General features: G+C 45.4%; 1 protein-coding gene across 6 annotated transcripts in view; it reads left to right on the top strand.

The window, feature by feature from the left end:
- The first annotated feature begins 3509 nt into the window (after window positions 1-3509).
- Window positions 3510-11455, top strand: part of cald1a (caldesmon 1a) — a 51834-nt gene continuing 43888 nt past the window's right edge. For all 6 annotated transcript variants that reach the window (XR_012923843.1, XM_076012038.1, XM_076012037.1 and 3 more), the window contains exon 1: window positions 3510-3668. The gene's annotated coding sequence lies outside the window, so the exon portion shown is untranslated. The remainder of the gene's footprint in view (window positions 3669-11455) is intronic.

The following is an 11455-nucleotide window of genomic DNA, read 5'->3' as shown; positions in this document are numbered from 1 at the left end:
GTTACGTGATGATGGTCATTATTAATACATGTACTGTACGTATGTGGGGAATAGAGTGGTGGAAGGGAAATAAATACATGTGAAATCGCTTTGTGTTACCATATAGCAAACTGACAGAATGAGCAGTTTATATTTTTATATATTTTTGCGTCTTTTATTTTACACTCACAGATGCATCGGCGAGGGTTCAGATTTGTTTCCTGTGTGCAGATCATGACTACCGTTCCTTTTGCATATTTTACGTTGATGTGAATAGGAAAAAAAAATCAGATCAGCCCGAGACATGAACATTTACGGATTTATATTCATATCGCAACGTCCGCAAACTGCACCAATCCATCCTGCGCGACGCAGCTCTGACATGAAGACGGCAACAATTTCATGGGACGCAGAAGCAACTGCCGTCTTAACGGTGGCCAATTGCTATACATCTTAATGGCCCTATCGGCTCTCTGTATATACAATATGGGGGGTTTTGCCGGGATAACTGCCGCGAGGCGGTGCCACATAAATCTGACACTATTATCGGAGGATTCTGACAGCCGGGGCCTCGCCGACAGCAAGTCAAACAGGGGCTGCGCATATGGGGGGAAATAATCCACGTTTGTGTCCCTTAATTCTGTGCGCATGTGTCCTTTGTTGGGGTTCAACTTTCTGACGATACACAATAGAAAATACAATGAGGCACAGGTTCCAAGTTAGTCTGCGTTTCGGGTGCCTAAGACACGCCAAGAGGAAGGTAGCGAGCGGCCGTCACACTTGCCCTCTGGTGCAGGAAGCTCCGCTTCACGTTGGGGCTTCGTTCCTCCATTCCAAAACAGAGAAACCCACGCCGTCGTCGACGTTCTGACGTCTTGAGCCGTCGCCTTAAACGCTTTTCTTTTTAGTCAAAGCGCTGTTGCAGAGCAGTGCGCTAGACTTTCATCATGGCCGATTGCAGCTCTCGCGGCGGAACGCAACTTTTTCCCTTATCCTAATGTCAGTTTCACGCGAGAGGGCTCTTTCATCAAATTGGAAGCAATCTGACGAAATGGGAGCTATGTGGAGAGTCTTTTAGAGGTAATGTTTTCGCTAAAAAACCTTTAAGGATGCTTTTGGATCTCTCCTATACGTGATGTAACGTTTCACAGGTGTGTGTGTGTGTGTGTGTGTGTGTGTGTTGTGTGTGTGTGTGTGTGTGTGTGTGTGTGTGTGTGCGTGTCGGGAAGGTTGGATGCCGTTTGTGCAGCCAGTTGGCTCACTGAGCGACGATTATTTTCGATTTATTTTTGCCATGGAGCGCCCACATTATTCCCGAGCACATGTTACGGCTGCATTATAAGCAGACCCTTTGTAATGCAAATATTGCAGTGAATATCCATCAACGCAGCCGTGGCCAAGACGTTTTGTGAAAACCGAAAAAGAAGGCCGGTTGCAGCTGCTCAACAAAAGTCCTCCTTCCTTGAACAGATCGTTGGGAGAGCTGCTGTATTATCCTATTGGCTGGCCGGCACTGTGAAATCTCCCCCTTAGCTCTTTGTGCCGCCTCGCGCCGCTCACACTGAGCGGGCGCAAGACGCACGGCCGCCGCGTTTGCGCACAATCGGCAGGGTTTTGTTTTTTTTATTTCCCTTTATCTTAAAGGAACACATGCAAAAAAAAAAAAAGAGAGAGAGAGAGTGGCAGCGTCGTTTCTGCACCAGTGGCCTAATGCTCTTAAGTTCATTCTTTGTTTTGGAGCATCATTGTTGCAAAGCAGACGAGACAAAGCAGGCCCCTGTCTCCCCCTAGCAGTGCTGCTGCTGCTGCTGCTGCTGCTGCTTCTCCCCGACCGAAAGCGGAACACTGCGGCTATTGTGTTGGTTTACCTCCAAACTTGCTGCATCCTTACTGGATTTGCTGACATACATAAGGTCACAAGATAGCATTTGGCTTAAGGGAAGGCGGAAGGCCCGGCCGGGGAAGGAGAAAAAAAACACTTTTTTTATCAATACTGTAGTGTGCTGAATGATGCTGCAGCTGCTAACCAAGGAATCCGGGGTCGTGTCCTTTGTCAATGTGTTGGAATTTGGGGAATTTCAGAAACCAAATTGTGCACATTGAAGCTACAATGGGGACTGTTTTAAAGGTTGCTTCCACAACTTGTTTTTGAACGTTGTGATTTGTTGCGTTGATTATTTTTCGAGAGCCACGTCGACTTTTCTCAATGAATAAGTGAGCTGCAGTTCCTGTCATATCATTTTTTTTTTTAAAGGTCCAGCACGTTAATGTAAAAGCCTGATTGCAAACAATGTTCACATTAATGTGCTTTGATGTCCGACTTGACCTCACTAATCCCAGATCCACTTACAGGGCTACTGCAGAAACATGGTGCTAGGTAAATATAAATGCTATTGTTATCAAATGAAAACAAAAATGTTATTAACTTAGATTAATCCCTTTGTGACCGAGTGACTTTGTTTCAGTGTTTTTTTTAAACACAACTATTTTACCAAGAACATTACTATGTTATAAAATGTGTCTGAAAACTGAACTGCTCCCAAAAGCCAACACATACACACTTAATATTTCTATTATTGTGAAGTTATTCACTAATTTAATGAATTCAAACAGCATTAGATTTTGTTTTAGTTCATGTAATTTTCACTGTTTTTATGTTCTAACAAAATTATATTTGCAAATAAATAAAAGGTTAGAAAACTAATTTAAAAAATGAAAGACGCACAAAGCTAAGTGACATATACTTGCATAATTATTTCAATTATTTCTGGCTTTATGCGGAAAAGACTTAACGCCTGTCTCATTGCGCATACAAATAAGACCAGAGCAGTTGCTTCCACACAACCTCCATTGGTGCTTTATTAGCGGGGAGGCTTTAAACTCGGTTTTGATCAGCGTTTGAATCAGACTTAATTTGAGGCACTTGCTGCATTTTAAACAGCCATTAAAGTGTAAAAGAATCAGCGACTGAGATACAATTAGGTGGAATGGATAATCTTCAATATTAATTCGCTGTTGGGGTACACCGCTCTCCGGCAGCAAGTCAAAACTTGTGAAAACTATGATCGCTCAGTTCGGAAAGTCTCCAGCCCCTCTCATCATGCCAACTTGATGACCTTCAGGCTTAATCAGAGTCCAAACAGCCTTTTTAAGACTTATAACTGAGTCCAAACAGATCTTTAAGATTAACATTTCTTCTGATCACGACTGACACGTGATCTTCTTTCAGGAGGCCCCTGAAGGACAGAGTTGGAAAATAAAAGAGAGAGAGGGAGGGGGAGAGAGAGAGAGAGAGAGAGAGAGAGAGAGAGAGAGAGAGAGAGAGTGAGAGAGAGAGAGAGGACGTACTATCATACTTTATCCTCACTGCAAGACTCGATCATACTTGTTGACATTTTCTAATTTGTTCTTTTTAAAAAAAAAAACAAAAAAAAACAACTTCGTCAGGCTCTGTAAACCTCAAGTGGGAGCAGTCTGGGTGACACTCGGCTACTTTTCGGGGCGCTTTAACAGCTGATAACTGTGTCGGATTATGTCTTAATGGGAGGGGCTTGAACGGGGCGTTTTTTCCCCTTTTTCTTTCCTCTTCCCTGGTTGTGAGCGTGGTGGAGGACCGACCGCAGACTGGCTGCCTCTCCTCTCCTCATACTCGACCCAGCAGCTCTGCTTTGCCCCGTTAAGACTCGCAGGTAAGCGCCGTGCCGGCCGCACACATTATTCTCTGTTTTCCCCCCACACATCTCTTCACCACAAGTGATGCGTTCACGGCTCAGGAAAACTCGGCGACGGCGGGAGGTGGTGTCACGTTATTGGTCTCCGATGTGCGCACGGATTGTTGCTCTTTGCATTTTTTTTTTTTTTTGTTGTTGTTGTTGACTTCACCGTGTGTGAGTCGAGCTACCGACTTGAATGCAACGAGAGCCGTGTTTTCGCCCAAGGCGAAAAGCAATAGCTTATCTGTTTTGTGTCGAGGTGTGTCGCTCCCGCCTCGAAGTTTACCGGACACAAAGAAAGTTGCGTTTCATCCCCCCCACTCTCCTGCAATGCGCGCCCAGTCCACCAGGGCGCTAAACTTCTGATGCAGCTTCTGCAACTGACGGCGAACTTTTCCCAGTGGCGGAGCCAGAGCTGTTTCCTTTGGGTGGCCACATGGTGAGATCATTTTAGCAGTCGAATCGAAGCAGTGAATTTGAGAAGAGGAAATCTTTACCAACGTTAATATTATTAATAAACCCATATCAGCTTGGTAAAATTCACTTTACATGGGTTTTCAAATGAATCTTTTCTAAACTGTCCTCAGCCTGCCAGTGAACTTCCCACAAGCAAGAAAAGTCTGTTTTGGCTTGCTACAATTGTTTTTTGTCATTAAGCATGCATTTATGAAACGGGGCCCCTTGTGATGTCACAAAGGGTGAGCCTACCTCTCTCAAGTTTGTGGCCCAAACTTTTGCCTTGTGTTTGGCCTCATAAAAACATACTTTATTCATAACATGAATTGAAAAACATGTCATAAGGGACCTTTTGAATACAATCTACATTCTTTGAGTTCAAATTTGTCACACGAAACAGGTGTTAGTGTTCCATTGTGAACGATTCCAACTCTGGCTCATAAAGTCAATGCAGAATTGAAATCCTTACGGGGCTGTGATGGCTTTTTAGCACATCACGCATCTCCTGCCACCGAGGGCTGTCTCGTCACTGTGACCTACTCTGTGGCAGATGAGTCCCCCGGCTCATTCTGTCAAGGTATCACATTTTTTGGCATCCGACCTCCCCACAGGCTATACGCAGCTTCTGCTTGGCTCTCACTGTGAAGGAGTCTGCAGCGGGGCTTTTGATCTCGGCTTTATTACACAGTACCGTCTTGGAAAACAAATGCGTGGAAAATTGGGAGAGGGTGAAGGGACGTAGATCGGTTTTGTTTTTGGTTGGTTTTTACATGAGTAGGTCAGTAATTGCCTGGTGAAACTGGATCTGATAAGGTGGGCAGTGTTTGGAAAACACGTGGAGCATGCCTATCATTCCATATAAGGTGCAGGCCCAACCTGGTGACAGGTGATTGGAATGGTCTTGGAATGCAAGGGATAATGGTCATGCAGCACACGCAGGAATGTGGCTCCAGACACCCCCCCCCCCCCCACCCCTTTTTGACCAATTAAATGTGCCCCTTTTACAGAGTTGAGATTGCATTGGAGTTTTATAACATTCAGATTGAACTCATTGTTTCAAGACATGTGTTAAGAATGTTTAAAGTATATTCCTCATTGGATTTCTCATTGCGGTACTGTTAGGTACACATACTTCCATAAGTGCAACTTGTTTGGTGGTGCACTAAAAGTACGGGTGGTGGAATCCCAAAAGTCACGGACTGCGGAATCTAAGACCAACTTTTCAACTGCCTGTTGCAAACAGTGACTGTGAAGACAGTAAAGCCAAAGATTTATCAGCAATTGGGCTTTCATTGAGAGTGTCCATGATTGCACTCGTATTGCAGGTTTGGGGCTGTTCGTGTGCTGGAATAGTACTCCGTTATTTTCACGTACTTCTCAGCATAAACACATTTTGCTCTCGGAATGTTCAGCGTTGAGGATTTAGAACAGCAGCTCGGGGTTTGTGACACACCGCAGGACTTAATGTTCACCAGACTCCTTTCTGCTTTGTTTTGCCATTGCTTTTATTTATTTATTCTCAGTCTCTAATCTCGCGCAGCTGTTTCTTCATAGCCCAATCAGCTGTTTATTCTTTACATTTCGCTAATAGCGCAATCACATGCTCCACTGAGGGTCCTGGTTTCTCCAGAAGTGTTCCGATTTTTGCTAATGAGCCTCGGTGTTGTCAAAGTAATGACAGGAAACACGTGAAGACGTCTTTGATATTGGAGGACTAAATGTTTACAGATCCTTTTGGAATTTCAGCCAGTACTTCTTTCTTTTTTTCTATTCCGTTCCTTTGTTACCATATTAACATTTATCAGTTTCTTTTAAGCTCAGCAGCTATTGCTTATTTATATTTACTTGCTCAGAGCTCATAATTACAGTTATTTATTATTAGCTAAATGAAGCAACAATATGGTAAAATATGCAACAAAGCCTTTCCACTGAGATGCTTGCTCATAAATGGTACAGAGGTATTTTTTTAACTGGCAAAGGACGACATGGGCACAGTATCTGGATATAATTGCAGAGGGTGATAACATGGGTTTGGCAGTGTGGAACGAGAGCCGGGGTTTGGGCTGGGTGGGCAGGATGTAGGGAACACTGCCATGCATTTCCGGAGTCTGGCTCTGGGCAGCACAGTGCGGTAGAGGCTTCTAGTTACTGGACCCTGGCTCGCTGTGCTTCTCTTTCCTACCCTTTCCCATGCACTTATTCATCAAATCCAGGCCAGATAATTGTCGTGGGTCACTTTCGTCACGATCGACACATCTTTGGGCGAAGGCATTTATTCATTTCTTTTTGCACACACTTGTGACTCCCAGTTTGGTTGCTTGTCTGTATCCTGATCCCAGACACTGACAATCCGCCAAAGTGGGAATCCAGAGTTCCTTGCAAGGCAGTAGTTTCTCTCGACAACCGCTCAGCCAAGGCAGCCTACCAAGTTACGATCTGAATTTAAACAGAATGGAAAACTGGCATGGACAGTTGTCTGACAAAAGTGATTAGCATGTTCTGTCCTTTTTTTTGACAGATGTTTACCTACTCCATGCACAATTTTAAGGGTTTTCCCCCCCATATTTGGTTCGGTTTGCTGCGTGCTGACACGTCTGTCCAAACATACATTGTTTCTTGCGCAGCAGGTGCCAGGGTTATTTTCTGGTTTCTTCTCGTAATGCACCAGTGAAATTATGTCAAGCGTGTTTCCTCTGTGCGAGTAGTTTTTAGGCCCATGACTTAATCTCGTGCCGTTTTGTTTGTTCCAAGAATATCGTTGCAGTTTGAATTGCTGCCCCAGCAACCGCAAGCAACACAAGTGCTCTCCTCTAACCGGTGGTATCCCTGTCATCAGCGTTCGGCAGTTGCCTGGAATGAAATTAGTTTAGGTTTTAGGTTTGTGATGTCTTGACAACAGCGGGAGCAGGACAGGGTTCGAGCTCATTAGGGGAGATTGGGATTGGCGTGCTGCAGCGCTCGTGGGATTCAGGCCCTACAGGGTAGTCGCTCCGTTTCCTCTTGCTTTTTTGAATCCGATAGCATGTAATTTGGATGTGCTGCATCCAGAACCGCACACTAAGTTGAATAATATGGTGAGCTTGCACAGAAAGGGGTAGCTCTTAAATCGGAAAAGTATTCCTGACTGTTCGACCGGGCAGTGGCACTCAGCGGTTGGCAAGCAGGACCTGGTAGTGAATCTTAATTGTTTGTGAAGTCACGTAAGGGCACGAAACCCGAGACGATGTTTGTGGAGGTCTTGGAAAATGTGCGGTACAAGTTGCACAGGTATTTGTGGTAGAAAACCTGACCCTCCTTAAAATGAATTACCCAGTTGTTGCTGCTCATTGGTCTTGCAATATTACACGGAAAACTCCTGTCTGAAAATCGTGCACTTGGTGCTGGAATTTCTTCAGCCCTCAGTTGTGGGGCTCAACCAACTCAACTCATCTCCTAATTGCGCATGTACAGTATGATAGGACCAAAGCGTACATGGAAATCTGTGAGCTGTAAATTCAGCACACGATACATTCTGAGAAGTTTGAAACGTCCCGGCCACCTCCCGAGGATCCTGACTTCCTTTCTTTGAAAATCAATTTCCCAAACACTGCTTCCTGTGAATGAGGCAGTCATGCGCTCATGAGCACTCGGAGTTTGAATTCCTCAGCACTTTAGTCACAGTTCGATGCAGAGGGTTTGTTGGATCAGTCTCCCACTTGTGTCAATTACTTACTTTAAACTGCTATCACTCAAGGCCAGATTACCCAAGGCCAGATTACCCAATACTCGGTTTGACGTGCTTGTGTTTGGCTAACTGGCAACCTTGCCTGCCATCTGTCTGCTGCCAGATGCCAAGCTCCGAAAGGGGTTTCGTCGCCATCGGATACAATTTTCTTTCTTTTTTACTAAACCCTTTCTTTGACGGGTGATGATTCAATCCGTGGGGGCAGCCTCGTGCATGAGGTGCGGCCTCCTCTCCGCTGCTCACGTGGGCTTCACTTCTCGGCCCTTTTGTGGATGATCGATTGCGCTGGAGTGAGGTCAGCGCTCTTGAGCGACGTCTCTGATGTCATCCAGCAAAGATGTATGCTACCCCACTCTCCCCTTTTCTTTCCTCGGCCTGGGCAATGTGTAAAAGTGTGCGGCGTCATGAAGGGAGGGCATTTTTGCAGTTTGCCGGCTTCTTCTCATCTGATAAAGCGAGCACAGGAAATGTCTCTGTTGGCTGATTGGCCTTGTGTTGTCCTGCGGCGTCCTCCCAGCGGGACCGCAGACATGCACGCCGCATCCCCCACGGGCGGGGGTGGGGACCCACCTCGCTCATCATCCCACTAATGGCAAGATTAACTTCATCTTCGCCTCTGTCCTCCTTTCCTTTAACACCAATCTACTCTACCACAAGCCTTTTTCCCAAAAGAGGAACGATCGCCCCTAACGTTCATTTTCACTTTCACGCCGCTTCTTCTCGTCGCCGGAATTATACTTCTTGTCCTCCATTCACCTCCCTCTCCTACTCCTGCTCCTCCCCTGTGCCTATTTACTGTGTACCGTAGCTTTCCGAAAGATAAACAAATGCGGTGAAGCAAGAGCCTGGCTAATCACCTTTTAAAAGGCCCACACTTTAGGTTAATGGTGAACGCAAAGGCAGGAGAGCAACGTGCACCCCAACAGCATGTGTGTAAAAAAAGAAAGAAAGAAAGAAATACAACCGAGTGTAAACAAATGACCTCACATGGTCATGTGTTTACACAGTTAGCGAGGTTAACCGCTCTGTGAATTGCACGGGGGAGAAGCTGGCCAGGGCAGTGTGCAGGTCAGTCGTAGGCCTGCTGGATTTATGCTCGTGGCTGCAGAGGTGTTGAAGTGTGTGCGTCGAATGTGAAGGACAGCACGGGGAGAGTCCACACTGGATGTCTGCCACGAGAGGAGAGCTAGTGAGCTGAGGCTTGTACGTGGTAAAGTTCGAAGCGAAGACTTACCTCATTGCGAGTAAAATCAACCTCCCAGCCCATACATGGTTGTTGATGAGTCAAACCCCTACTGTAATTTACCTTTGGTTCTTTGGAAGGTCTTGTAAAGTCAGAGATTGCTCTCCGATTCCAACCAAGTACGCATTGTTTAAACATTTATTTGGAGTCTTTGTGCAAAATGTTTGGGGAGCCCGCCTCAGTTGAGAGGTCTCTCAAGTATTAAAGTATTTTATTTAGGGCTTCCGCACACAAATATTTTTTTTTGCAGTCCTCTTGAGCAGCTGCTTTCAAGCTTGAGGTTTTCGGTCAGCTTGTTTATCCGGCCACAAGTCGACAATTCAGAATCACAACAATTTAAGCCATTAGGGTTTAATCTCTTTCCTAATCTTGAGTGTCTTCAATCGTCTATGAACACCAGACTGAGCTGAAATGTGCCGAAAGGCTCTGAAATGCACATGGCAACAGGTAAGGTTGGTTTACACTGATTTTTCCTTGTTAGAGATTCTAAACACTGCTATTATCTCTTATTACTCATCTTTATTTTTTTTTGGTAAAACCTTCAATGACCAAAAAAAGTTGGTGAAGTCTGATTGCTGTAATTAAAAGAACTTTCTACCCATTTTCAGTGTATATTTTTTCTCCTTGACTCCAGCAGAGCAACCATACACAATTACTTCTGAAAAAAAAACTCCACCCAGGTCTCCAGTATATTTAGCCCTCTGTTTACAGCCTTCAACAAATGCCTTTGTCGTGCCTTCGACATGTGCAAAGGGAAAGGTTTTTTTTTTTTATAATCCTCCTGCAAGGTGGTCTCAATAGACAAAATAGAACTTGGGAGAGGTGTTAGTGCCCTTTGTGACATCACGAAGGACGCTATCATTGTAAAGATAGAATACCCTGCTGCCCAGATTACCCACAATTGCAAGGGTGTCACTTGCAGAGCTGTTAACACAGGCTTAATTTGGTTTCGGAAGGTCGTGTTTATCGTTCAAATCTATCAACATTTTACTGGCCCTTTTAAAAATTTTAACAGTCTACTAAAAGCTGGTCGTTCATTTGCGCTGTTGAAGCCTTTTTTTTTTTTTTTTTGAGCACTGCCCGCCTTGACAGTTCGCTCCTGTGCAAAACTGTTTTGTAACCCTTCCCAACTCATTCCATCCCGAGCGTGGCGTCGTCTCACAGCCAGGGCTTCGACGTGACCGGCATTCCATCTTCACTTCACAACCAACGAGCTGCTCTGGCAGCAGGCGCAGTCGGGAGCGGCGGTAATTGTTTAAGAGTGCATTTATGGAGTGTACTCTAATCAGAAGCACGCTCGCACATTTACATACAAGCCTCAGAGGATCGCTGGGGAATGCGTTCCCGGGGGTGAGGAGGTAAGGGCCCCGGGAGCGAGGAGAGCCGGGCTCTAGTGGGGCCACTGTCTCCACTTCACGCGGCGCTAAGAGGGGCCAAGCTGGATTGCAAGGGGGGGAAGAGACGAAAGTGATTAAAAGCTGCAAGATCAAAAGTGCAGCAGGGCTAACGCGCTGACATCTTCCCCCTCTAGATGCCAACGGTAGTTGTAGGTTAGGACATCAGCGCTTTTGTGTCCTGGTGTTTTTTTGAGACCTACTAAACCAATTCTCAAAAAAACGAGCAAAAGAAAAAAATCGGTCCACCTATCGCAGCTCTTGGTGGATCTTTTCAGTACTAGTGTTAGGTAATTTATCATTTTCTCCACACTTTGTATTCCTGCTCGACTCTGGACAGGAGACAAGGCAGGGGGAAAATATGGCCCCAGAAAACAGTTTTAATCAGACGGCGCTCTGGCAGGACAGGATGGCAGAGAGGAGCTCTTTACCTCGTCAGAGCTCCGCCAGCGGTGACCGGGAGAAATACTCTGTCGCTCGGTTTCAGTTATTTATTTATTATCTTATTTTTAATTGAAAAAGCCCAGTTCTGGGCCCAAGGGGCCTTTTCTGCAGCAGAGCAGCAAAATGGCGATGAGGTGGCAGCCAAATGCAACTTATCCAACTATGGGACGATTCTGAAATGTTTCTTGCAGATCAACCTTAATGGAAGGCTTGTGGCTTGTTCTTGTTGCTGAAGTTCAGGTACATTTTTTTTAAAAAGATGAATAAAATACGTGTACTATTATTGTCCAATCAACACATTTTCTAGAAGAGGGGATCATGGCAACCGTTAAATTTCTGTTTATGTCTCGATAATGTCTTTCTGAGAGATGCGCATTGGCACCTCGGCAGCTGTGGGCGCCTCCTCGCTCCTCGTCTCTTCTTATTTACCCAGTACACAGCTCTCTGCACAAATTGAGCATGGCGTCTAATGGAGTGTGAGCGCGGATTAATTACCTCCGAT

Source organism: Nelusetta ayraudi, unplaced genomic scaffold (assembly GCF_046127955.1).
Source record: "Nelusetta ayraudi isolate G7.1 ecotype Tasmania unplaced genomic scaffold, CSIRO-AGI_Nayr_v1 ptg000135l, whole genome shotgun sequence".
NCBI lineage: Eukaryota > Metazoa > Chordata > Actinopteri > Tetraodontiformes > Monacanthidae > Nelusetta > Nelusetta ayraudi.
This window is presented reverse-complemented; position numbering and strand designations above follow the sequence as displayed.